This window comes from Delphinapterus leucas, chromosome 10, assembly GCF_059928025.1.
Source record: "Delphinapterus leucas isolate spDelLeu-1000000601 "Yukka" chromosome 10, BTC_Dleu_Yukka2, whole genome shotgun sequence".
In the NCBI taxonomy this organism is placed as follows: domain Eukaryota; kingdom Metazoa; phylum Chordata; class Mammalia; order Artiodactyla; family Monodontidae; genus Delphinapterus; species Delphinapterus leucas.
The window spans coordinates 32924236-32951750 of NC_143138.1; the positions used below are offsets into that span (position 1 = coordinate 32924236).

General features: G+C 41.6%; 1 protein-coding gene across 2 annotated transcripts in view; it reads right to left on the minus strand.

Annotated features, from left to right (window-relative positions):
* BICRAL (BICRA like chromatin remodeling complex associated protein) overlaps nucleotides 1-25250 on the minus strand; it is an 83323-nt gene extending 58073 nt beyond the window's left edge. For both annotated transcript variants that reach the window (XM_022581924.3, XM_022581925.3), the window contains exon 1: nucleotides 24237-25250. The gene's annotated coding sequence lies outside the window, so the exon portion shown is untranslated. The remainder of the gene's footprint in view (nucleotides 1-24236) is intronic.
* Between the last annotated feature and the right edge of the window lie 2265 nt (nucleotides 25251-27515).

Below are 27515 nucleotides of genomic sequence, written 5' to 3' on the forward strand. Positions count from 1 at the left end.
CTGACTTCAGACTATACTACAAAGCTACAGTAATCAAGACAATATGGTACTGGCACAAAAACAGAAACATAGATCAATGGAACAAGATAGAAAGCCCAGAGACAAACCCATGCACCTATGCTCAACTAATCTATGACAAAGGAGGCAAGGATATACAATGGAAAAAAGACAGTCTCTTTAATAAGTGGTGCTGGGAAAACTGGACAGCTACATGTAAAAGAATGAAATTAGAACGCTCCCTAACACCATACACAAAAATAAACTCAGAATGGATTCAATACCTAAATGTAGGACTGGACATTATAAAACTCTTACAGGAAAACATAGGAGGAACACTCTTTGACATAAATCACAGCAAGATCTTTTTTGATCCACCTCCTAGAGTAATGGAAATAAAAACAAAAATAAACAAATGGGACCTAATGAAACTTAAAAGCTTTTGCACAGCAAAGGAAACCATAAACAAGACAAAAAGACAACCCTCAGAATGAGAGAAAATATTCGCAAACGAATCAATGGACAAAGGATTAATCTCCAAAATATATAAACAGCTCATGCAGCTCAATATTAAAGAAACAAACAACCCAATCCAAAAATGGGCAGAAGACCTAAATAGACATTTCTCCAAACAAAACATACAGATGGCCAAGAAGCACATGAAAAGCTGCTCAACATCACTAATTATTAGAGAAATGCAAATCAAAACTACAATGAAGTATCACCTCACACCAGTTAGAATGGGCATCATCAGAAAATCTACAAACAACAAATGCTGCAGAGGGTGTGGAGAAAAGGGAACCCTCTTACACTGTTGGTGGGAACGTAAATTGATACAGCCACTGTGGAGAACAGTATGGAGGTTCCTTTAAAAAACTAAAAATAGAATTACCATATGATCCAGCAATCCCACTACTGGGCATATACCCAGAGAAAACCATAATTCAAAAAGACATATGCACCCTAATGTTCATTGCAGCACTATTTACAATAGGCAGGTCATGGAAGCAATCTAAATGCCCATCGACAGACGAATGGATAAAGAAGTTGTGGTACATATATATAATGGAATATTACTCAGCCATAGATAGGAATGAAATTGAGTCATTTCTTGAGATATGGATGGATCTAGAGACTGTCATACAGAGTGAAGTAAGTCAGAAAGAGAAAAACAAATATCATATATTAATGCATGTATGTGGAACCTAGAAAAATGGTACAGATGAACTGGTTTGCAGGGCAGAAGTTGAGACACAGATGTAGAGAACAAACGTACAGACACCAAGGGGGGAAAACCATGGTGAGGTGGGGATGGTGGTGTGCTGAATTGGGCGATTGGGATTGATATGTATACACTGATGTGTATAAAACTGATGACTAATAAGAACCTGCAGTATAAAAAAACAAACAAACACAAAAACTAATAGTAAACTTTCTTTGGGTTATTTGTATGGAAATATGTTAATATAAATGTTTCAGACATTACATGAAATTTCTAAAAATCTTATATGTTCTCGTATAATGTTATAAGTCTAGTTATTACTTTAAAATGTATAACTCAGAAATAACTAAATTTCCCTGTCAATTGCATTATTATGAACGTTCATCAAATCTTTAACCGTGGTCATTTTTAAGTCTTTTGTCAGTTACAGGCAGTTCTGGACTCTGATGCTTTCGCAAAAATGTTCCTATAAAAGGGTTTCATCTTCAAGGAATTCATGGGAAAGACTCTGACAAGTACAGGTTTCTGGTAACTGACTAAACTGCTGAACTGAATGAATAAGCATTTTCAGAACTCTAATGGAAAACTGATGGATTCATAAATGTGCTAACAAAGATCAAGATGAAAAAATAATTAATTACATGAGACTGAGTGAACTGATGAGGATGATTATAATTTTTGTAACTTTGTTTGAATAAAAAAAAAAAATCCCCCCCCCCTCCCACAAAAATCTTTCTATTTCTGGAAAAGTATTCTCTCCCTCAAGCTGGCAGCTTCAGGACACATGCTCACTGAGGGAAAATGAGGGACCTATGGCACAGCAGTTAAAATTAACCCCAGCAAACAGTGGGGTGAAAGAAGCTGAGGCAGATCACCCCACAACTACCAACAGGCACAGATGTAGGAAGAAATCATCCCACAAAGGAAGGAGGAGGGTTCTTAACCCTGTTGTGCCTTCTGTCTGTCTGCTGAGGCTTATGGATCCCTTCTCAGAGTAATATTTCAAGATGCAGAGTATATGGAAGGTTTTTACAAAGTTATAAAAATATTTTAAGATTGTAATATAGTTACATATGTGGTTCTTCATCAGCGCATTAAGGTACTAGATGTAGTGGTGAGTCTAGTATCTCCTGGCATTTAGGAGGTAGTAATCTTTCAAGACACCTGCAAATGTAATGTGATAAACAATATTTCTACGGGTAACTTTCCCCAGGCACTGTTAATACTACAGTGGCTGGTGGCCTCCACTCATAGATTTAGGAAATAATAAATTTCAATTGGAGTCTAGTGAAAATAACATGCAACTTTTTTCGTATCCAAGTTCACGGGCCTCCCTCTCCCCAGTTCTCCCTAATTCTAAGCACAGATCCTTTAGGGGTCAGTCCATGGAGCCCTTGTACCGTTGGGGTCCAGGACAGTTGTTCAACATGTGAAACAAATAAACTCCATCCAGTAACAAATAACAAAGGAATTTTGAACATCTGAATATAATTCACAATATATTTTTAAACTTGCTAAGCACACAATGGCCATTTCTACACACTGCCTGGATGTACATTTTTGCAATGCAAAGATGCTGAAGGTGCTGCCAGATGCACAGGATATCCGGTAGCAGCAAGCTGTCAATTTCAACAGTGCAGAAAGGATACTCTTCACTATCACCAAAGATACCAAAGAATGCCCTGAGAGAGGAAGGTGAAGTATAACCTAGTTTTCTGCAAGCTTAGTAGAGGGCAACAGAAATGCATTTTACAATTTAAAAAACCTGACACTGCAGTGGAAAAGCCCATCAACATTCTCCACCTTGGACCAGAGTGAGATACAAAGGTAAGTTTCATCTGATAAACATGCAAGAGTCCTTTCTGGAAAGCTTAGTCAAAATTCACATCTTTATTCTCCCAAATGTCCACTGTAGAAAATAGCCACATAATCATTTACTTTTCTAGTTTTTACATGAATGCTTGGAATTGAATAGACATGTAAATTAACACCTTTTTCTATACTCACTTCTGGGCTATCCTGCTATAGATTACTGAACCTTCATATAAGAGTCAAGTAACTTAGAAACAGCCTCTGGTGATCTAAGAATAAAACACTATGTTTCGTTTTTAAGGCCAGCTCAGTGTAATTAAAAAAAATTTTTTTTTGACTTAAAACCGCATCATTCTGAAGTGGCAGTCACATGTGCTAGAAGCAAGTGATGTCGGGAAACTGCGTAACTGGTTTCGAACACAGTCCCAACTTCTGAGAGATTTGTGCCACAACACAACCCTTTTCCTTAGGAAAGAGGTGAAGACTTTTCATTTAGTTTGACCCTCTGCTATCACTTCTGGGTCATTTAAAATAGGATAGATCCATAGCTCTATTACCGCCATTATTCAGTATCGTTCTTTTGAACAAATTAGAATAAACTTTTCTTGCTTCATTATGTCTTCATAGTCTTGCCTTTAGAACACCTTATTTACCTCTCTAAATATTTAAGTTCTTCAGTTTTGCTTCACCTAGTAAAATTATTTTTCTATGAAGGTTTGTCATTATTTAACTTTTTCTTAAACTTCTAATGAAAGCTTGCAAATTTTGTTAATGATTCTCATATCATTAATATCATAATTTTTCTTTAACAAATTGCATTAAAATAGCATGGGGCTTCCCTGGTGGCGCAGTGGTTGAGAGTCCGCCTGCCGATGCAGGGGACGCGGGTTCGTGCCCCGGTCTGGGAAGATCCCACATGCCTCGGAGTGGCTGGGCCCGTGAGCCATGGCCGCTGAGCCTGCGCGTCTGGAGCCCGTGCTCCGCAACGGGAGAGGCCACAACAGTGAGAGGCCCGCGAACCGCAAAAAAAAAAAAGCATGATATATTAAGCAGAACTGTAATTTATCATACTAATGATAACGAGGGCTTGATTCAATGATCATTTATTTATTAAAATAAGCCTGTGATGGAAGGGCAGGGTAGAGGGTTAAAGAAACACAAAAAAAGCCCCACACAAGTGTATAATATGTCCCAGCTCTCAAGTAGCTGATAATCTTATCGGAAAGGCAAGACAGCTACATCTGAAATAATCTTCCAAACTATAGTAAGCATTATCAATGTGCATGAAAATAAACATATACTAGCATGGATATTTACAGTAACATTAAGCCCTTTTTACAACTAATGATTCTTGCTATTATTATTACTATTAACTATTAAAAATATAAATTAAAAATTAATATTATTAATATACCAAGGCATATGATACGATAAAAACTGTAGTAGCAGCTAACATTCATTAAGCGCCTTCCCTCTGCCACACACTTTACACAGTCCTAATCCTTCTAATACAATCCTGCCAGGTATGTATTATTATCCCTATTTTTAGAGAGAATGTAAGACAGTTGCCCAACATTGCAGTTTGTAAGCAGCAAGACAGAAGTTTGAATTCAAATCTCTAATTCCCAAGCCCATACTTCTCATCTCTGTGGGTGGAAACAGGATTTTTGGAAGGTCTGATTTCTGTAAATGTTTTCCATGCCAAAAAACAGCAGTTGAGAATCTTAAAACACTTTCTCCCACAGCAAAAAACCTCATTATTCCATCAATTACAATTCTAAAATTTTAAATCAACTTATTATAAGGTATTTTTGCTGAGAAAAGTGAAGCACATTATTGTAAATCTATCACTATAAAAAGTAGGGAGGGATTTCCCTGGTGGTCCAGAGGATAAGACTCCGACTCCCAACGCAGGGGGCCCGGGGTTCAATCCCTGGTTGGGGAATGCATGCATGCCACAACTAAGAGTCCTCATGCCGCAACTAAGAAGTCCACATAATGCAACGAAGATCCTGGCGCCACAGTTAAGACCCAGTGCGGCCAAAATAAATAAATAAAATAAGTAAATAATTATATTAAAAAAGTAGGGAGAAATATAAGTAAGGAGAAATACACTGGCACCGGCTTCGAGAAAAGGGGCTGTGGGAACATCGTAGCTGAGAGCAGCACTTTAGTCTTTTCCATGTAAGACTTCAGGGAAAGGAGTCCTTTAAACAAAAAAGGCTGGCAGAGGTTCCATAATGAAATAACTTTGGGAAGCGTTACATATCACATACCCGTCTCAGTAATTCATGATATACATCAGACCTCCTGCTTTTTATTTATTTATTTTTAAAGTCTTTTCTTTCTTTCTTTCTTTCCTCCTTCCTTCCTTCCTTCCTTCCTTCCTTCCTTCCTTCCTTCCTTCCTTCCTTCCTTCCTTCCTTCCTTCGCTCTTCGTTGTGGTGTGCAGGCCTCTCTCTAGTTGTGGCATGTGGGGTTTCTCTCTGTAGTTGTGGTGTGCAGGCTCCAGGGCACGTGGGCTCTGTAGTTTGCAGCACGTGGGCTCTGTAGTTTGTAGCAGGCAGGCTCTCTCGTTGAGGCATGCCAGCTCAGTAGTTGTGGTGCGTGCGGGCTTAGCTGCCCCGTGTCATGTGGGATCTTAGTTCCCCGACCAGGGATTTAACTTGCATCCCCTGCATTGGAAGGTGGATTCTTTACCACTGGACCACCAGGGAAGTCCCCAGACCTCCTGCTTTTTAAAAGTCACTGTTTCCCACACTGACTTTGCCACAGAACCCTCCATTCTCTCCCAACTCCACTCCCAACACCTATTAACTCCCGTGGGTCTAGAGCAGCACAGCTGTCCAATAGAAACACCATGAGTCACAAGTGAGAGCCACACATGAGATTCAAAATGTTCTAGTAGCTAAATTATTTATTTATTTATTTATTTATTTTGCGGTACGCGGGCCTCTCACTGTTGTGGCCTCTCCCGTTGTGGAGCACAGGCTCCGGACGCGCAGGCTCAGCAGCCATGGCTCACGGGCCCAGCCGCTCCGCGGCATGTGGGATCTTCCCGGACCAGGGCACGAACCCGTGTCCCCTGCATCGGCAGGCGGACTCTCAACCACTGTGCCACCACGGAAGCCCTAAGCTTTTTAAAGTGTAATTTGTTGTAACATACAGTTGATCCTTGAACAATATAGGTTTGAACTGCGAGGGTCCACTTATACACAGATTTTTTTTTCCCAATACATTTACAAATATATACATGTAGAACATCATGAGCAAGACTTGTATGGAAGTGGATAGCCTCTCCTTACATAGGCATAAGGTGAGTGATATTTAATACAAAATTAACAGTGCTTGTTTTCTTACTGTTTTATAACTTTGCTTTCAAAGAATTACATTACTGTGGGACTTCCCTGGTGGTCCAGTGGTTAAGGCTCCGTGCTGCCAATGCAGAGGGCGCAGGTTTGATCCCTGGTTAGGGAACTAAGATCCCACATGCCATGCGGCAAGGCCAAAAAATTAAAAAAAAAGGAATTACATTGCTGTAAAGTATGCCTCTTTCTCTCGTAATCGGAGACCTGCATATCAGCCTATCATAATAGGTAACTGGTTTTTTAGAAAAATATAACAATGTTTCCAATACTGTATTATGAATATGACTGTAATACTATATGCCATAAACATTTTATAATGAATGATTCATTCATTCATTCATTTTATAATGAATGATTCATTCATTTTATAATGATTCATTCATATAATGATTCATTCAGCCCACAGAGGCTGGGCTACTGTGAAGCAATCGTATAGGCCACCAAAAAGCAATCATATTGCTGCTTTTTCTTTACCAATGCATGAATCACTATACCCATACATAAATATAAATTTCTTTTTCACATTATCTTTTCATTTTTGATGTCTAGTGTTAGAGATACATGTAACATCTATAGTGTTTTGTATTATATAAGACAATATTGATGTAGGTACTGACAAGACAATTCATCTTGTAAACAGACGTCATAAACTTAATGGTATGGATATATGCAGTAGAGTACTCTAAATAATGTATTTTCTCTTCTGTATGAATTTCTTTTTTTTTTTTTTTTTGGCCTCACTGCGTTACCTGATCAGGGATTGAACCCGAGCCCTCCGCAGTGGAAGTACAGAGTCCTAACCACTGGACCACCAGAGAATTCCCCCGTGTATGATTTTCCTAAAATCCTTTTCTTTTTTCTTGCTTACTTTTTTGGTAAGAATTCAGTATATAATAAGTATAACACACCAAATATATGTTAATTGACTGTATGTTATCAGTGAGGCTCTGTTCAACACTAGGCTATTATTTAAGTTTTGGGGGGATAAAAAGTTATATGTGGGTTTTTGACTGCATAGGGGGTTGGTGCTCCTAACCATCACATTGTTCAAGGGTCAACTGCGTTTTATTTTGTCCAGAATACCCAAAAACTATTTTGGACAAAATTTAAAAAAAATTTATTTAATCATTTCAACATGTAATTAATATAAAATTAATGAGATATTTTACATCCTTTTTCTCATACAAAGTCTTCAAAATCTGGTGTGGACTTTATACTTAAGCACATCACAATTGGCGCATTTCAGGCACTAATAGTCGTCTGTGGTTAGTGCCCCCCATACTGGACAGTTCCCATCTAGAGACTTTTATAGAACTTAGTTTAGGAAAAACACTGGCCTAGAGGCTCATTTCCCCTTGTTAGCCTGTATGGACAGCCACAAGGTGGAAATCTTTAAGATTTAAGAACAGTTAAAGAGGTATGAATAATATTTACCCTAATTATTTACATATGGTTTCCAAGAGGTTTTGTTTGTGGGATTTTTTTTATGGAAGGGGGGGGATGAAGGGAAGGGAGTTGCCATAACCCTTGTTTTCACCAGATTACAACCCCCTACACACACACACACACACACACACACACACACACACAGATATAATTTGGAAAAGGAAAAAAGTTGAATATTAAGTATCAGTTCCAAAGATAACCCTAGTCTAGCCATTGGACTGAAATAATCCTAATCTTCTAAGAAGCAAAGTTAATTTCACATGCTTCTTACATATTTAAAGACTTTAATATATATTTCTAAAAATAAGTTTCTTCTATAGCACAGGGAACTCTATTCAATATTCTGTGATAAAGAATATGAAAAAGAACATATATGTGTATAACTGAATCACTTTGCTGTACAGCAGAAATTAACAATATTGTAAATCAACTATACTTGAATAAAATAAATTTTTAAAATAAGTTATTTCTTCATGTTTGTGTAAAATGATCTTAAATACACGAGAAAAAGATCCAATAGTAAATTATTTGAGGAAAAAGCAAACAAACAATCTGCTAAAAATAAACTAAAACTGATGCTGAGAGCTCCTGAACCAGGTACTCACTCCCACATAAGCCTCACAGCTGACAAACAGACCCACTTTTACAAACAGGGAGCTTGCTGTAGGCTTTCAATCACCTGGGAGCTTGTTAAAAATCCAAATTCTCAGGCCCACCCCAGACCTACTGGACCAGGAACTCAGGGGGTGTTAAACAAGCCATCCAGGTAATCCTGATGCACACTCAGGTTTGAGAACCACTACATCAACACAGAACTAGTATTTAAACCCAATCTGTCTAACTCCAAAAGCTATATATTTTTTAGAAGTTTTTTGGGGCCTTTCTTGGAGAGGGGGCTGAGAATTTGTGTGTGTATGTGTGGTAAAATACACATAACATAAAATTCATCATCTTAACCATTTTTAACTGTACAGTTCAGTGGTATTAAGTACCTTCAAACCGTTGTGCAACCATCACCACCATCCATCCACAGAAGTCTTTTCATCTTGCAAAACTGAAACTCGGTACCCATTATATGCTTACTCTCCCTTTCCCCTCCCCCCAGCGCTTGGCAACCACCATTCTACTTTCTGTCCCTATGAGTCTTGACTACTGTAGGTAACTCATATAAGTGGAACCCAGTTTCACCCAACAGCCTCAACGGCAGAAAGTTTGGAAAGTACAGAAATGCATAAAGAAGAAAGTGGAGATCACTTACGATTCCACTGCCTACAGCAGTAACTGCTGTGGACTGAATTGTGTCCCCCACAAAACTCATGTTGAAACCCTAAGCTCTAATGTGACTGGATTTAGAGACAGGGTCTCTAGGAAATAATTAAGGTTAGATGAGTTCACAAGGGTAGAGCCCTAATCCAATAGGGCTGGCGATCTTATAAGAAGAGGAAGAGGGCTTCCCTGGTGGCGCAGTGGTTGAGAGTCCGCCTGCTGGTGCAGGGGACGTGGGTTCGTGCCCTGGTGAGGGCCCGTGGGCCACAGCCGCTGAGCCTGCGCGTCCGGAGCCTGTGCTCCGCAACGGGAGAGGCCACGACAGTGAGAGGCCTGCGTACCGCAAAAAAAAAAAAAAAAAAAAAAGAAGAGGAAGAGAGTCCAGAGCTCCTGTGAGGACAGCAAGAAGGTGGCAATCTGCAAACCAGGAACAGGGCCTTCCCCAGCCAGCGAACTACCTGGCACCCCAATCTTGGACTGCCCAGCCTCCAGAACTGTGAGAAAATAAGTTTCTGCTATTTAAGCCACACAGTCTATGGTACAGTTGACCCTTGAACAGCTCAAGGGCTGGAGTTCTGACCATCTGTGCAGTCGAAAATCCACATATAACTTTATAGTCAGCTCTCTACAAAGGCAGTTACTCTGCATCTGCAGACTCAATCAACTGTGGATCATGAGTACTGTAGTAGGTATTCCGTGAAAAAAAAAAATCCGTGCATAAGTGGACCCATGCAGTTCAAACCCATGTTGTTCAAGGGTCATCTGTATTCTGTTATGGCAGCCTGAGCTAATACTTTGGAACATACTTTTTCAATCTTTTTCTTTAGTATATTTTTATTTTTTAAAGTATGTTTTATATTTAAACGAAATCAAAGCCCATATGCCTTTTTTCACTTTCCCAGCATTTTCTAAACCTCCATTCTGCAGACCAGTGATCAGCAGGACACTGATTTTTGGAAAGTGGGTTTTAGAGTGACATCAGGCTTCTACTGCTAAATTTCTCAGTCTCTTCTATACTAAACTGAGAATGTCAAGATGGGAATTTGTTATATTTGATCTCTAACTGTTTGAGGGGAGAGCTCTGTATTACATCCTCTGCTGTTCTGATAAAGTATACCACTGGACAACTAACAGGAATTTCAAGGGGCATTGCCTAGTCTTGGAAAGCAATACTGGCTGACAGAAATAATTCACTTAAGACAAAAAGTCAGTTTCATTTTCTAAAGGAGCCATTCACTCATTCATTCACTATTAGCAAACTAGTCTAATTAAACACTGCTTTAACATTTTTTTATAACAATAATTTTAAAAAGTAGTGATGGTTAAGCTCCAAATTAGTGAGGCACTGTTAACTCTTTGTATGCATGGTCTCACTTAATCCTGGCAAACTTCCTCTGCAAGGTAAATCCTCAAGCCAGAGAAACTAAGGCACATGCCCCCAGAGAGGTTACATAATTTACTGGAGACAGCACAGAAAGGAAAAGAGCCAGGATTGGAACACAGATCTGTCTGGTTCCAAGGCTATTATTAACTACAATCGTTCTTTCTCTCTTAGTCAAATAACTGCCTTGCTTGAAAAACTTCATGATTTTTTTGTAAGTAAAGAAAAACTCAAATACTTTGGCCTTGCATTGAGTGCATTTCACAAACTGTTATGCCAATGTCCCATCCCAGCCTTCCTTCTTTTCTCTCTTCTCTTTGAGAAACTTCTCACTTCATCCAACGAAGATTCCCCACTGTCTTGCCCCTCCTATATACTTCTCACTTAATTTCTTTCTTTCCCACCTAAATTCCTCTGCTTTGTCGTCTTCTCCCGGTCAACAAATTCCTTAGGTTCCAGTTCAAATTTAATTTTTTATATGTGACCCTTCATTGCTCATTCTCTCACGCCCCACATCCCATCCATCAAGAAATCCCATCGGCTATACCTTCAAAACAGATCCAGAATCCAACCACACACCACCTCCACTGCTACCTCCCTAGTCCGAGCCGTCATCACCTCTCATCTGGCCTCTCTGCTCTCCCTCTTTTATCCCCTGCATCTATTCTCACCCCAACCTCCTGAGCAATACCTTTAAAACATAAATCAAAACCCTCCAATGAATCCCCATTTTTCTCATGGTAAAAACCAAACTCCTTTCCTATGTTCAATTGTGAATAACCATTGAGTAAACAACGCCCCCCACCCCCACCCCCAAACCTCTCTGACTTCTTTCTGATTCTAGCCCTTGCTGACTTCCCAGGCCTAGAACTCACCAGGCATGCTCATGCCTCAGGCCCTTTGCACTGGCTGCTCTCTGCCTGGAATGCCATTCTTTAAGATAAGGCTCACTCCTTACTTCTTTCAACTCTCTGCCCCGAGGATCATGACCTACCAGTGACCACCTTCCCATCCCCCCAGCATTCCACATCTTCCTTGTCTTGCTTTATTTTTCTCCCTATAACTTACAAGTTTACCTAGGTATGCTGTCTGTCTTCTCATGAGAGTCGTGCTCATTGAGGCATCTTGGAGCCTAGAATGGCACCTGGCACATATTAGGTACTCAATAATATTTGCTGAATGAGTGAATGGATGGACGCGCTCACACACTTCGGTCAAAGGCTCTCTCTCCTTTGCTCTCTCATTTGGCACTTATCACATGCTGCTGTGTACTTTTCTGCATGTACTTATTATCCACCCACCTAGATCACATGTTCCTGTACCCTCCAAGTGCCCTGTACAAAATTAGCATTTAATAAATATTTGATGATCAATTATCAGTGCAGTGGCTTTTTCTTTCCAAATAGTTATAGTAATAACTTTTCAAAACATGACATTCCATTTAGAAAAGAAACATTCTGGAAAGGAAGAAAAACACCAGAATATTTTTATTTATTTATTTATTTTTGGCTGTACCACGTGGCTTATGGGATTTTAGTTCCCCAAATAGGAATTGAACCCAGGCCCTCGGCAGTGAGAGCACCGAGTCCTAACCTCTGGACTGCCAGAAATTTTCCAGAATATTTTTAACTTTAAATTAATCTTAGGGCTTCCCTGGTGGTGCAGTGGTTAAGAGTCCGCTTGCCGATGCAGGGGACACGGGTTCGTGCCCCGGTCTGGGAAGATCCCACATGCCGCGGAGCGGCTGGTCCCGTGAGCCATGGCCTGTGCTCCGCAACGGGAGAGGCCACAACAGTGAGAGGCCAGCGTACCGCAAAAAAATAAAAAATTAATCTTAAAAGGGTGGAAAATATTTTAAAGGTATATACATACAACGCATATACATATACCAAATCCATGTCATGCTCTGAAAATAAATTATTTGCTTTGTGACTTTCATGTATATTATATCCTGAAGACATACTTGAGAGTGAAGCTCAAGGTAACATTTGGATAGTAAGGTAATTTGGAACATAGAACATATTTTAAATAATGAGTTGAGAATTTATGTAATGTGTGACAAAAATAAAAGGTTAATGTCAAATAGGTTTTATGTCACATTTTTTGACGCAATATCAGTTTTAGTTGGGGAGCATCTAATTGTAACGAAAATGTGTTCTATAAACAAGTTAAGTTTACATGTATGTATAGAACTAAAGTATTCGTTTACATGAAGACTTTAACACATCTCTCTATATTGTTCATTTTGTGCTGCATATCCAATGTGCACATTTCTGAAAAACAGTTTAGACAACTTTTTAACATTAGATGCAGATCTTTTCAGTCATCTTGACTGTAGCACATGCACTATTCTCTTTGTGAGTATTGGTGGGGAAGACATGTAAACAGACCCCTGCAAGACTTATGGTGATTTCTTAATTGATTATTTATCTCATTTAACCTTAGAACCTTAACATGACAGTGCAAATGAAAAAAGAATGTACAGTAATAATATGGTACTCATAAAATATATTAAAAAGATAAGGAAATCTTCTCTGGTATGCACAGGTTTTCACATGGCACAATGTCCATTTTACATTTCTAGGTAAGTTAAGGCCCTCTCCACTCCTCTTTTTCAAACACAGTTCCCCAAATTTCATTTTTCTTTGATTATTCTCTTTGGACATTTACTTTCAGATTGTTTTACCTACGTAATATATGCTGTAACAGAAAATAATTCTAAGTATACATGTGACATAAAAATCAGACTAATGAAGAGAAACAAGTAAAATAGTTTTAAAACTTTGGGAAAAAAAAACCCCAACAAAGCTAGAGGAGCAAAGAATTAGGGCAGTAGCTGGAGGGAGAAGTGAGCTCAAAAAAAAAAAGAAATCAGTTATTGTTTACCTTGTAAATTAGACCAGTAAAGTGAAAAAAAAAACCTAAAATAAATAAGCAAGCAAGCGATCTTGAGGTTTATGGATAGAGGTAGCTCCAAACATCTCTAGGTGTAAATCTGCATCTTTTAAGTATGATCACACCTAGAGAAAAGGGGCTGGACTCTCATGATCTTTCCAATCCTGATTCTCACAGATCTGGAGAATCAGAATACAAATAGGTCAGTTTATTCTTACTTCCTATTCCTAAATATATTTCTTTGCACTTCTAGGAAGTATGAGTTTAAAAATCTAAATGTAGCAGCATTCATTTTTATTTTAAATCCTAGGAGAAATACTTCCAAGTTAAAACCACACAATCGAAAACTTTTACTCTCAGTAATCAGGAGAAAAAAATCTGATTTTTTTTTGTGTGTGGATAACAGTCTCTACACATGGAATGAGTTATTTCTAAATCTGAAGACATTTCGCCACATTAAAAAAAAATCTATTATTCTACTTCCCAGGTTAGGTCCAGTTTAAAAAACTAAACTTTGCTCTAGAAAACTTTCTTTGACAGTAATTTAAATTTTGTATGTAATACCTTTGTTTGCCAAACACAGATATAAAGATTTTAAATTTAATCTCTCAATATGGCATCCAGGTTTCTCCAGCTCTACTACTTATTGAGAAATGACTACTGAAAATAATTATAAACTATCCTAAGTTATTTTATATTCATAAAACTTTCATGTATATTACACTAAAGCTAAACATTCAACAACTATGGCATTTTTTTTTTTTTTTAATTCAGGGGAAATGCTTAGGGTTTTAAAAATTATTGCTAAAAATCAACTGATGGGGCTTCCCTGGTGGCACAGTGGTTGAGAGTCCGCCTGCCGATGCAGGGGACACGGTTTCGTGCCCCGGTCTGGGAAGATCCCACATGACACGGAGCGGCTGGGCCTGTGAGCCATGGCTGCTGAGCCTGCGCATCCGGAGCCTGTGCTCCGCAACGGGAGAGGCCACAACAGTGAGGGGCCCGCGTACCTCAAAAAAAAAAAAAAAAAAAAAAAAATCAACTGATGGTGGTGGCCCTAACACTGTAAAATATTATTCGAAGGAGAGCTGAATACCAACTCTACAATAAAAAACAAGAAATCGGATAAATAAACTAATTATCTTTTTTAAAAAATTACAATAAAAATCTGAAATCACTGCAAGCAACTGTTAAAGATGGGTGATTTTAATACATACAACAGCAGTCTTAACATTCCTTAGTTATGTTCAAAATATTTAGTCTACATAACAAATTTTGAAAGTCTCTCCCATATGACATTTACCACAAGATTCTGGAATTCTTCATCTCCCCAAATTAGGCTTACCACTAGTAAGTAGTGAGAGGGCTGGTTCTCACTGGGAAAGAAGGAAAATTCAGGTTAGCTCTGGCAGCCTTGCATGAGCTCATGCACTACCTCAGACTGTTCAGGGACCAACTTAACGATCAAGAGCTGTAGGTCAGCCCCAGTGAACTAAAAAATCCACAGTAAGAATGTTTCATCATCTTTTATTACTGTTGTCCATCAGGGCTCAGCTTTCTCACAGGGTCAAAAAGAAAAGGAAAAAATCCTTCTGACACGTTATTTTACTGGCCTTATATTCAACCTACAGTATGGCCTCTTTAAAAGAATGTTTCCTTAAAGCAAATCACACTTTGTACGTTTTAAATCCAAATCTGTACTTTGCTTACACTGACAACATTCCAAGCAAGGGAACAACTTGAGCTGTACCATATCATGTTTAATTAAGGTTCTGTTCTTTTTTCCAATTAGGATTTTTGCTAAGTGAAAGATATGATTCATAATCCCTGATTGCTCCCAAGTATAGAGCTTGGGAGCAATACTATGCATGTCTGACTCACCATACTATGCAAATAAAAAACTGAATTATCTGCAGAAGGAGCAGAATAACTGCTCTGACCTAAAATTTGACTATCGACATAAGATTCTGGGTTAAGATTCTGGGTTTTTTGATCACCACTTTTATTTATCAATAAAACACTACTTTTCTCTATTCCTCCTATTGAAACAAAGGTCACCCAATTTTAATTTTAAAACCTCAAAATGTTTAACTAGTAGGCAGTCATTTGTAGATAAAATCTTATACATGGGCTTAATACTAAGGGCAAAATGTATCGTGCATGGACATGCAGTATATATTCAAATCCCAGCTCTACCGCTTAGTAATGTAACCTTGGGCAAGTTATTTATCATTTCTTAAACCTCCGTTTCATTATCTATAAAATGGAGACAAACCTACCTACAGGGTGTTGTCAGAATTTAATAATACTAAACACCCGTCAGGGCCCGAAATAATGTTAAGGTTTAACAATATTCTTTCTCCTTTCCCCCATTTTCTTTCTTGTGAAAATGTTACAGTCACAGGTTGGGACACCTGTGACACATGTTTAATTTCTGATGCTACAAGGAAGCACCCTGGATTTCAGATGAACTGAAATAAGCCTTTCCTAGAAAGGCAATACCGTTCATATCTCATTCCCTCACATTTAGGATTTTTATTTCAGGTAATATGAATGTTCAATGTGTTTGCAAGATAAGCCAAAGAACCCACAAAAACAGAAAATGTTCAATTTTCCAACTTTATTAAAAAGTAATTTATAATTAAATAACAACTATATAAAGTTGATTAGGATCACAGGGAAGGGGAACCTGGGTTTCAGATCTGGTACAGTGAGGTCTCAGGATCTTTTCCTGAGCGGAAGCACATATGGGGTAAGGGGGAAAAAAGATCAAGCTGCCTCTCCCCAAGGCCTCTTTCTTCCACGTTCCCAAACTGGGTATGTTGCCAGCCCTGAGCACTTGTGAACTGCACTACACGTGGGCAAGCCACCCCAGCAGAGCCGCCTCGTGGGCCCATCTCCATTCAGCGAGGTACCACTTACAAGGTTTCCCTTTTAGGGCTTTCAAGTCCACACCTCCTTCCTTCTCTGTCAGCTCTCCCACTTCACATTCATTTAACATCCACCCCCCCTCACCCCCCTGCTTTCTGCCAGCCCCCTCACCCACTGTATTTTCCACTTCTACCCTAGAACATTAATGATCACGAGAGAACCATGCCATGCAGATGTAACTGGTACGTTGCTTAATTCATGTTGCCTCACTGCAGCTAAGTACCCTTCCTTTCATCCACCTTCCCCACATCTGACACATTCCACAAATTTACTCCCCTCAAACTCAAAACCTTTTGCCTCTGCCCCTGACAAATGACCTTGCTATCTTCCCAGGAAAGACCACAGACCTCTATTTTGTTTTGTTTTGGTTTTTTGCAGTACCCGGGCCTCTCACCGCTGTGGCCTCTCCCGCCGCGGAGCACAGGCTCTGGACGCGCAGGCTCAGCGGCCATGGCCCACTGGCCCAGCCGCTCCGCGGCACGTGGGATCCTCCCGGACCGGGGCACGAACCCGAGTTCCCTGCATCGGCAGGCGGACTCTCAACCACTGCGCCACCAGGGAAGCCCCAGACCTCTATTTTGAATCCTATCATCTACCCTGCTGCTCTCCTCTTCTCTAATTTTACTTTACTGTTACTTATTCTGTAGGCCATTTGGGGAACAGAGGAACCTTATGAAAAGAATGACAGCAGTCTGAGGAAAGAATAGAGAAAGGGAGGTTAGGGAGAGTGCTACAAAGTTCCACTTGGTATTATCTGAATTTAAAAAAAAATGACTTTCCCTGTTTCTCTCCCTTTAATCTGATTTTTCTCTTACCCACAGAGATCACAATGTACTATAAGGCCTTGCTGATTTCTACCTATCTCAAAAATGTTTTTTTCTTTGGTTCCCACCATTCTACTCTAACCTGGGTTGTCTAAGTATTTAGCCAGAAAATGTTTACTAAGTGCCCAGCTTGTTTTAAATGCTATGCTAAAGGCTTAGAATAAGTGCGTGAACAGGGAAACATAAGATTTCATGGTCCTACGCCAGAACCTCTGTGTCTACAGGTGACTGTTATGCCTACTCAAGTTTGGGACCATGATAAGAGGGGATACTGTCTCTTTAGCCTCAATAATTTGAGATATGCTTTCTAAACCTTTCTTCCATAGAAAACATAGTACTTTGCAAATAGTCCAAGGCAGTGTGCAAGTAACATCTGTACCTGCCACAAACCTTTAAACGTTAATTCTTTTTCTTTCTTTCTTTTTTCTGGCCGTGCCATGTGGCTTGTGGGATGTTAGTTCCCCGACCAGGGATTGAACCCGGGCCCTCCTCAGCGAGAGCACAGAGTCCTAACCACTGCTCTGCCAGGCAACTCCCGAATGCATTTTTTTAAATTGTGGTAAAACATACATAAGATTCACCATTTAAGTGTACAGTTCATTAGCTTTAAGTACATTCACATTGTTGTCCAACTGTTGTCACTGTCCAGCTCCAGAACTTTTTCATCATCCCCGGCTGAAATTTTCTACCCATTAAGTCACTTTTTATTAACCAAAACTGATTTTCATGGTTAAATTCTTCACCCCCCACCCTCATTATCCTCTCTTGCTTTCCTACCCAAATAACATCTCAAGGTTCATCACTAATCACACCCTTGCAACCGCCCTCAATTCCCTAGCTCCTCTCTTCCTATCACAACTGGGGGGCCAAACTCCAATCTTGGTTGAACTGATCACCTGGTTGCTTTTGCTTCCCTTGTTATAGCTGAACGTTGGTGGCAGAAAACCACACAACTAACTGGGTCGATTGGTTTCACCTTAAATTCAGACCTACCCCCCACCTCCAGCCACTCAATAATGCCCAGCCACCCTATCTGGTGTCTCAGTGAGTTCACTTCCTGCTGTCCAAGGTGAGGTGTCCTCCTTATCTCAAACCATCCACACCCTTTCCTCCTTTACTTTAGGTTGCTGGCCCTGCCTCAGACTTCACTGAGAAAACAGAAGCCACCAGAACAGAAAGCCCTATATTCTATCTCCAATTCCTAAACCTCCTTGCACTTGTGCCAATTTTTTGCCTTCTCTCCTGCTACACTGCAAGATGACTGCAAGTCATCTTGCTCCCACCAAAGGCAAACCCTCTTGTGTTTTGAATTCCTTTTCTCCTTCTGAAGAATTTTGCTCCTTTGGCAGGAATTCCCTGGTGGTCCAGTGGTTAGGACTCGGCGTTTTCACTGCTGGGGCCTGGGTTCAACCCCTGGTTGGGGAACTAAGATCCCACAAGCCGCGCAGCGAGGCCAACAAATAAAGAAAGAAAGAAAGAATTTTGCTCCTTTGGTAGTCTTATTTCTCTTCTGCATTAGTCTCTCCCTATTAGATATTCTCGCTAGCCTACTTGAAAATGCTCTGCTATTTCCCATCATTTCTTAAAATGCGCTTCCTTGATCACACCTCTCCAACCACTGCTGCGCAGTTTGTCCTCGCTTTACGGGAAAACTTCCCCAACAAGCAGTTTACATTCACTTCACTCCCTTTCTCTCAGTGCATTCCAGCCTGGCTTCCATCCTCTGTGCCACTGAAACTACTTGTCAAGAGAGCCAAATCCAAGTGGAATTCCTCTATCCTCACTGTTTAACTTCTCAACAGTATTTGGCAGAGCAGACCAGTCCTTCTCTTCTTGAAAGGGATAATTCGCTCTCCTGCTTTAATGCTTAACCTTCTCGGTCTACTTTACCCAACCTTTACACACTGGAACTTTTAGGGCTTGATCTTAAGTCTTCCGTGACCACAAATGATCTCAACCAGTTCCATGACATACTATCTCTATGATAGTGACTCCCAAATTTATGTCCACTCCACTCAGCTCAACTTGAATATTCACTGCCTACTCGACTTTCCACTTGGATGTCTCACAAGTTTTTCAAAAACCTAAAAGGTTCCACACAGAACCCACCCCTCACACCTCTCCCTCTCCTGGTGTTCTCTACAAGCAATTGGCACCACCAGCCACCAAAGCTTAGGCCAGGAATCTGAAGGCATCCTTGATTCCTCCTTCTCTCTCTCCACAGCCAACCCATGAAGAAAATACTCCTGATTCAACCTCCAAAACATATCTGAAACCCACCATCTACTCTGCTCCATCTCCACTGCTACTGTATTTGTCTAAGATACTATCAGCCTTGAGCTGACCATTGCAATAGTCCCCTAACTGCCCTCTCTGCTTCCTCTCTTGCTCCACAGAGCAGCCAGTGATATTTAAAAACAAAAACATATCATTGTCCTAATTAAAGTCCTACAATAGCTTCTCATTTTCATTAAAATCTCAAAACTCCCACAAGCCCTAATATAAGAGGCCCTGCACTCTCTCTCTCTAGGTCACTGCATTCTCCTCCTGCTTTTCTCTTTTCTAACACCCGCACCCTCTGTGCCTAAAGGTCTTTGCACTTGTTCCCAGGCCAAGAATGTCTCCCCAGCTTTTCACATGGCTAGCACAAGCTCATGTGTCAAGTCTCAGCTCAAATGTCACCTTTTCAAAAGGGACACTCCTTGACTCTTACTAGCCAAAACAGTCATTCCGTACAACACACTCTTTTAGACCCAACAGCTTATTAACTTCTTATAAATTTTCTTAACCTGTAATTATCTTGTTTGTGTTTACTTATTTCCTGTTTTTCCCACTATACTATAAAGTCCATGAGGGCAGAGATCTTGTCTGTCTTGAATTTCACTAAAGGCTACTTTAAAATAAAGAAGATACTCTTTCCCTCTGAGCAGGTTTATTTTAGATTTCCCCTCCTTTCAAGCTTTATTGGATTTTAGTCAAAGAAAATAATTACTCTGGCATTTACCAGGAAAAACAAGGGGAGAAAAACCACATGACACAAATACTAGGACTCCACCCACTCACTAGTCTAGACTGGACACAGACTGCACACAGACTGCACACAGGTATCCAACAGTTGCCCCTTATAAAACTTTTCAAAATGTAGAAGGACAGAGGAACGTGGATATACACAAAGATAATATAATTTTGACATCTGCATCAAAAATCAAAGTTTTCAACCATTCCCCCTAGCAATCACTAAACACTTTAGAATAAAGAAAGAAAATCTTAGAATTTTAGAATAAGGAAAGAAAAGCACAAAATAACTAAAATACGTAATCCTTGCTCCAGAGAAGTTAATGATTTCCTCACTGACTCGGTTCTCATTTTGGTATCGTTGGCTATTCATTACCTGCTCTGGATGTTTCTTCCTGACCTTCTGTTTCTTTAATGCATACTCTGTTCTTATCAAGTCTCATGTTTAGAATAACTTTCCCATCCTACTTCCCAAAACCCCCAAAAAATACCTTCCCAATTCAAAATCAGAAAGAACCCTTCCTTTCAAGGATTTATCTCTAGGTTTTTATTTCAGGATATTTCCTACCCTATTCCTAAATTCTGTATCAACCCTAGATTCAATTCTATCAATATTTTTGTTGCATAGCTGTCTTGACTAAACTAGATGGCCCGGCTAGACCTAGAAGCCAGTATGTTATGTAACTTGTACTAGAATGAAATTATATACTTTAAAATATATACTAAGATTTTAAAGGCTTGCAATACTTAAGTTTTCTTTCTGTAAGAAAATCATTTCAACGATTTGATAAATGGCAGAGGAGAAAAATAAAAATAATGTGAGCAATAAAACTGTGCTGAGGGCTTCCCTGGTGGCGCAATGGTTGAGAGTCCGCCTGCCGATGCAGGAGACACGGGTTCGTGCCCCGGTCCGGGAAGATCCCACATGCCGCGGAGCGGCTGGGCCCGTGAGCCATGGCCGCTGAGCCTGCGCGTCCGGAGCCTGTGCTCCGCAACGGGAGAGGCCACAACAGCGAGAGGCCCGCGTACCGCAAAAACAAAAAAACAGAAAAAAACTGTGCTGAAACTCAAAATGATATAGACCTCGTTTCATGTTCCAATTCAAGAGAGCCAGCAGCACAGTCCAGAGTGTAGTACAGCGATGTTTTGAATGTGTATCTGTGTCACAATGGAATCACCTGGAGAGCTTTGGAATAACACAGAATCCTACATATTCAGGGGATCCTGGATGAGCCAGAATTTCAAAACTGGAGGGAGTTAGGGGCATTGAGAAGTTGAAAGCAGGAATCTTAAAACTGAGACTGCCTAACACATTAGACCTTTTGAAAAAACCTCAACTGTCCCTGACAAATGGATGTTACAAATCTGTATTTTAAAACATCTCCCCAGTTGATTCTGATGCTCAGATTTGGAAACCACAGATACAGAGCCAGGAACATGGCTTTTGGGATCCACTGTCAATTCTACCACTTAAAACTTCGAGACCTTGAACAATCCGAATATCTTGGCAAACATTTTTAGTTCCTCCCCTGGTAAATATATACAATTCCTGGCATACAACAGTGTTCAACACATGGTAGGTCTTATAGGGCCTAAAACATCCACTATAGTATTTGTAAACACAAGCACACACCTAATGGTGCCACTATGTTACTTTTATCCACCAGAAATTAACTATTTACTTTCCATCTCGGTGGACTCCTAGAGAGATCAGAGCTTTACCGACGTTTTTCCTCCTCCCAATAATCTTTTCAGTAACAATTGAAAACAAAGTTAAAACCCACACACACCTTGATAAACAGCTACTACAGGACAGATAAATACTTATATGAATGCTTCTAAGGAAACACTTTAATGAGTGGGGGAACTGATAAGTCTTGTATGATCAGAAAGAGATGAACCAAAACACAGTGCTTTTTTGTTTGTTTTTAGAAAGGAAAAGGAAAAAAGTCTCCGGGGTGTTTCAAGGCGAGTTTAATTTTTCAGATCAGAGTTCTAAGAAACTATCGTAATTTACTACCATTTGGAATAGGGGATATGAAAGCCAAAAAGAAGTTTCAAGTCACTGGAACCCATCAGCTTCCCACAATTTGACTAGAGGAAAGTCTCTCCAGGGTTGTGATAAGACAACCAACTAAAAAAACTAACATAGGGTACCTATACAGAACCACGCTGCTAGAAGGCAGGCAGACACTGTCCTCGACTCTTTTTTCTGCAATTTTGTAATCTGGTTCGACTTTACTCTCAAAATGAAGTGGAAGAGGATGAACGAAAAGCCTCCATGCCCTGCCCGAAGCCGGGCCGGGGAAAGCAAAGCCGTCCAGGTTCAAGCCGTAGGAAGACGACGGGAAGCCCTCACCTCCAATTTTGACTGGGGCGGGGGCGGAGGGGGCTGCGGGTTCAGGGAGGGAACCCCTCGGCTGCAAGGCCCGACCCTCAGCCCACTTCCTTCCTCAACGCAAGTGGTAAAAGGAACAAGATGCCGCCGGCCCCAGCCCCTTCCCGCTCCAAGCCGGCTGCCTCGCCTTTCGGGTCTGGGGGCACTGGGAAGGACCAGGCTACTCGGCCCCGAGCCCAAGTACAGATTTCGGCCCCCAGAGCGTAGCCCCCACGCCCCGGACCGCCCAGCGCTAGGGTCGGCAAAGCGTCCCCGAAGGGCGCCGCCCGCGCCGCCAGGTAAGATGGCGCCCGCGGAGCAACTGCGCCACCAGCCCTGGCGACGGGCCAGGCCCAGCGCCATCTTAGCGCCTTCCAGCTGCCACCCCCCCACCCCGACCCGCACAACCCCCGCAAGATCCTGCGTCCGGGACGATCCGGGGCGCGAGCCGCGTCGGGGCCGCGCACTGTCGGCCAAAAGAGTGCCACCGAGCCTCTCGTGTCTTCGGACCGGCCGCGCAGGCCCCGCAGGAGGCGCCTGGCTGGGCCGAGGGTCCTCCGCGCGGCACAAGGGCTCGTCCGGGCCAGGCCGCGGGTCGTCTGCGGTGCTTTGGACCCAGGCAGCGAAGCGACGGGGAAGGGCCAGTCCTGCCGGCAGGCGCGCTCCGAGAACCGGGCCGGACCGGACCGGGGAGGCTGACCAGCCCCGAGCTCTCCCAGCCGCGGCCGCCCGCACAAGCAGCGGGAAGGAGGAAGCCAGGATGAAAAATAAACCCCGTGCAGCCGCCGCCGCCTCCCTCCCACCCGCTCCCCTCCCCCTCTCGAGACGCGGGGTCCATTTTGCCGAGAAGAAAGAAAATGCGATTCACACCCAAGAGCTTCCGAGAGAGAGAAGAAACGAGGGGGGGAAAACCGAGGGGAGGAGATTGGAAAAGCTTATTTTTCTTCCTCGCTCGCCGTCACTCCTGGCCCTCCCTGCCCCTGCTCACGGCCCCGCCGCGCCGTCCTCCCCTCGCCGAGCCCCGCTCCCTCCTTCCCGGCTCCCGGCGGCTCCGGGGGGTGGGGGGGTGGGGGGCGGAAAACACACTCGCACTCGCGCACACAACTAATTTTAAACCGGCTCAATCAATGAGTCATTAAACGGCTTCCCTCCCCTCTCCTCCCCACCACCAACAGCCACGCCATCCCCCTTCCCAGGCTCTCCCTCTCCCCGCTCCAGAAATTTGCATCCGCGGAAAAGAAAAAAAAAAAAAAAAGGCGCCGGGGCCCCCACCCCGCCTAGGCGCCCCCAGCCCGGCCCCGCCGCCCCCTGCCCGCCCGCGCCCCCGCCTGAGACACTGAACTTGGTCTTCCCGGGGCCCGGGCATCGCTGGGAAAGGCATAAACACTCGATTCCCCTTTTCTCCGTGTCCATTAAACATCCACCCACCACCACCATCACCCACCCACAAACCCACCCCCCCCCAAAAAAAAACACAGCCTTAGCCAATAGCTCTCTGGGCTGAAACCTAATATCCTGGTTTTGGCAACTCGGTGTTTAATTTGCTCCTCTTTCTTTTCTGTCTGGAGATATATCTCCAGCTCCCCCCCTCGCTTTTCCCCTCCCCGAAGGAAAGAGGCAGAGGAAGGAGGTTGTGTGTGTTTTTTTTTTTCTCCTTGAAATTTTTATCACAAAATTATAATACACTCAAAGGGAAACTCACCGTCATGAAAAAGCAGTGCCTTGTCAACGGGGTTTCTGCGCCATCGCACCAGGGGCGGCGGCGGCGGCGGCGGCGGCGGGCGCGGGGCGCGGGGCGCGGGCGCGGGAGCTCCCGGCCGAGCGGCGCCGGCCACACGCGCTCCGCTCTCTCTCTTGCTCACCCCCGCGCCGGGCGGCGGGCGCCCGCTCCCCGCGCCCGCCCGGCCTTCATGCTCTGCGCCCGGGCAAACCGCTCGCCTGCTCGTCTACCTCCAAACTTCGGTTCTCGCCTAGCAAAAAATGTGAAGATTAGGATTTTTTCAATTAAATTTTTTTTTTTTTTTTTAGAAAAATCAAGCTCCAAAGCTGCTAATTCCTGTTTCCTTTGGGATTCTTTTTAACTTCAAGAAATGCAGTGGTTTATTCAAGAAACAGGGTTCTTGGCTTTTTTTTTTTTTTTTTTAGATCTACAAGATGCGTGCTATTCTCCGCAGGCGCCCTACGCGCGCACACACACACACACACACACACACACACCAGTTTTAGCTGAGGGGGGGGACGCCGATGGGGGGGGTTTAAAAACAAAAAACAATATTTGTTTAGAACTCTAACTGGAACATGTCCCAGTACATACTTTTTGCATCTGCTTTAAAAAAAAAACACAAAAACGAAAACATAACTTTAACTTAGTTATTTGGCAAATAACTGATTCATTCCAACTTTTGATTCTAAGCTTTCCTTTGCAACACCCTCTTTCCATTCCAAAATGCAGTGAAACCTTATCTGTAAACCTGTATATTAACATTAAAACAAAAACAACAAAAAAACTTTAGCAGCCAAGATGAAGGTGAGGAGCTAAGTAAGTCACTCTCAAAACATCCAGTTCCCACTGCTTTCTCTTTATTGCAGATAATTGTACCGCCACATTTGTAGAATTTTCATGACGTGATCCCCAGTCTTAAAAAGAGAGCTTCCCAAACATCCAGTGAAATAGAATAGGTTAAAAAAGAGAAAGAGAGAGCTACCCAACCTTTTAACATTCTGTAGTCCAAGTATAATTACCACCCATTTTTAATATCAAATCTCAAACCGAGACGTTTCCATAAACCATCCAGCATCCAGAGCATTTAAATAAATGTTAATTATGACTGTGGATTGGGAGTGGGTGCCTTTGTGGTTTAGGTTAATTACATTTACTTTTCCTGTAAATGCCCACAAAAATATAGTGGGGGTTTTGTTGCCTTTTATTTTAAATAAACATCATGGTAAAAGATAAATTGAACAAAAATGTGATTCAGATTTTAAAAAATACATATGTAAGCCCCAGAAAAACTCTAAAATTATTTTTATTTATTATTATTATTTTTTGCGGTACGCGGGCCTCTCACTGTTGTGGCCTCTCCCGTTGCGGAGCATAGGCTCCGGACACGCATGCTCGGCGGCCATGGCTCACGGGCCCAGCCGCTCCGCGGCATGTGGGATCTTCCCGGACCGGGGCATGAACCCGTGTTCCCTGCTTCGGCAGGCGGACCCTCAATCACTGCGCCACCAGGGAAGCCCTCTAAAAGTATTTTAAATTAGTTTGTAATGCATATAGCAATGGGGTCCTGCTGATAAACAGGGAATCTCAAACCCATATCCCCCAGATATTTGTTGAGTTCTAAATACAATTATCCCTAGATTTAAATTACTTAAGTGGAATTCGTTAGTTTCTAATATAATAATATCCCCTTAGCATTAAAAAACATAATGGTAGCACACCTTGTTTGCTTTTAGAAGGATACTGTAACTATGCTATTTTATTGCACAAGGTTAAGTATGTCAAGGTTGGCATACAATGTTGTCATATTTAAGATAGAAGATCTTTTTAAAAGACAAAACATATCTTGTTCTAGTAACTGCCACTCTGTCACTCACAATGTGTGCTTTGTATTTAGACCCGCCTCAATAAATACAGTCAGTGATTTAGTATCACATAGTATCATGGAGGTGTTTTCTCAGATGTCTGTTGTGTTCACATTCAGCCAAGGTCTTCCTGGAACAGTAGTCTTTGCATAAATTTGCATATTTCTCTACACTTGACAGTTGGACCAACCAGTTTTCTAATTGGCTTGGGAAATTTTAAAACCTGTTTTAAAGTGCCTTTGGATTGGCTGGAGTTTAATTATAATACACATTTTGAAGAATTACATTTCAAAAGAGTCCATAGATTATTCATTGCAATTAGGGCCCACCAAGCAAGTTTTACAGCTGTTGCTCCACAGCTCCAATGAAATATTAATGGATTTCAGAAAGCTGTTCTCCCAAGTAGGCCAAGACCCCTAAGAAACACAAATCTGACTTTAAGAGATCACCTAACAAAGAGGTGAATTCAGGAAGAGGATAGGGCATGGCAGGCTTTTTCATGAATGCCCAAATATAAGAGCACTAACACTTACTGAGGGCCTACTGAGTGCTTCCAGGCATTATTCTATATACTTTATTCTTATCTTATACATTATTGCATGAACCTTAACACAAACCGATAGAATCATGTTTAATTATCCAGATTTTTGCAGATGAGTCTCCCAGTGGTTTCTGTAATTTGCCTGAGGTCATCAGTCTAATAAGGGCTGGGGGAACCCAGGCATGGTTGACTCCTCAACTCACCCTCTCTTCAAGGCCCAAAAAGGATCCTAGGAACAAGCAGTCCTTGATGTTTCAATATAAACCAAGTTCAGTGGTGTGGTATAGGCAGAGGGGACCACCCTCTAATTGGGGAAGACCTACTTTGAGAATGCCAGTTGTCAAAGGTAATTTAAAATATTTCAGGGGGGGTCAAAAAATATTGGGACAGCAGTGGGGAGAATCTCAGATTCACCAGGTAACATGAAAATCGATATCATTTAATAATAAAAAACAACTTCTTAAATTTTTTTGCATGCAAATAAAAAAATGTAACATTTTAAAAACGGGATATCCCTTTGTACATAAAATTTTAAGTTATGGTTTATATAGACAGGATTTTGGTATCTGAATGTAAGATCAGGAAACTTCTAAAGAGGAAAGTTCTTAAAATGGCTTGACTATATGCAAAAGACTTTAATTGTATTGCCTACAATTTAATTATGTACAATTAAATGTTCACTCCTATGATGCTCGTCTGTGTATGTGACCTAGAAAGAAGGGCAACTGGACGCAGGAGAAAAAGAAAAGTTGTAATCATAATTGATACATTCTAGCATGTGTTTGGGCCTCTAAATAAAAAGGTCCAATGTCCACATAACAAGTAAAAGTGGAAATGTTCCTCTTTTTCTGTGTT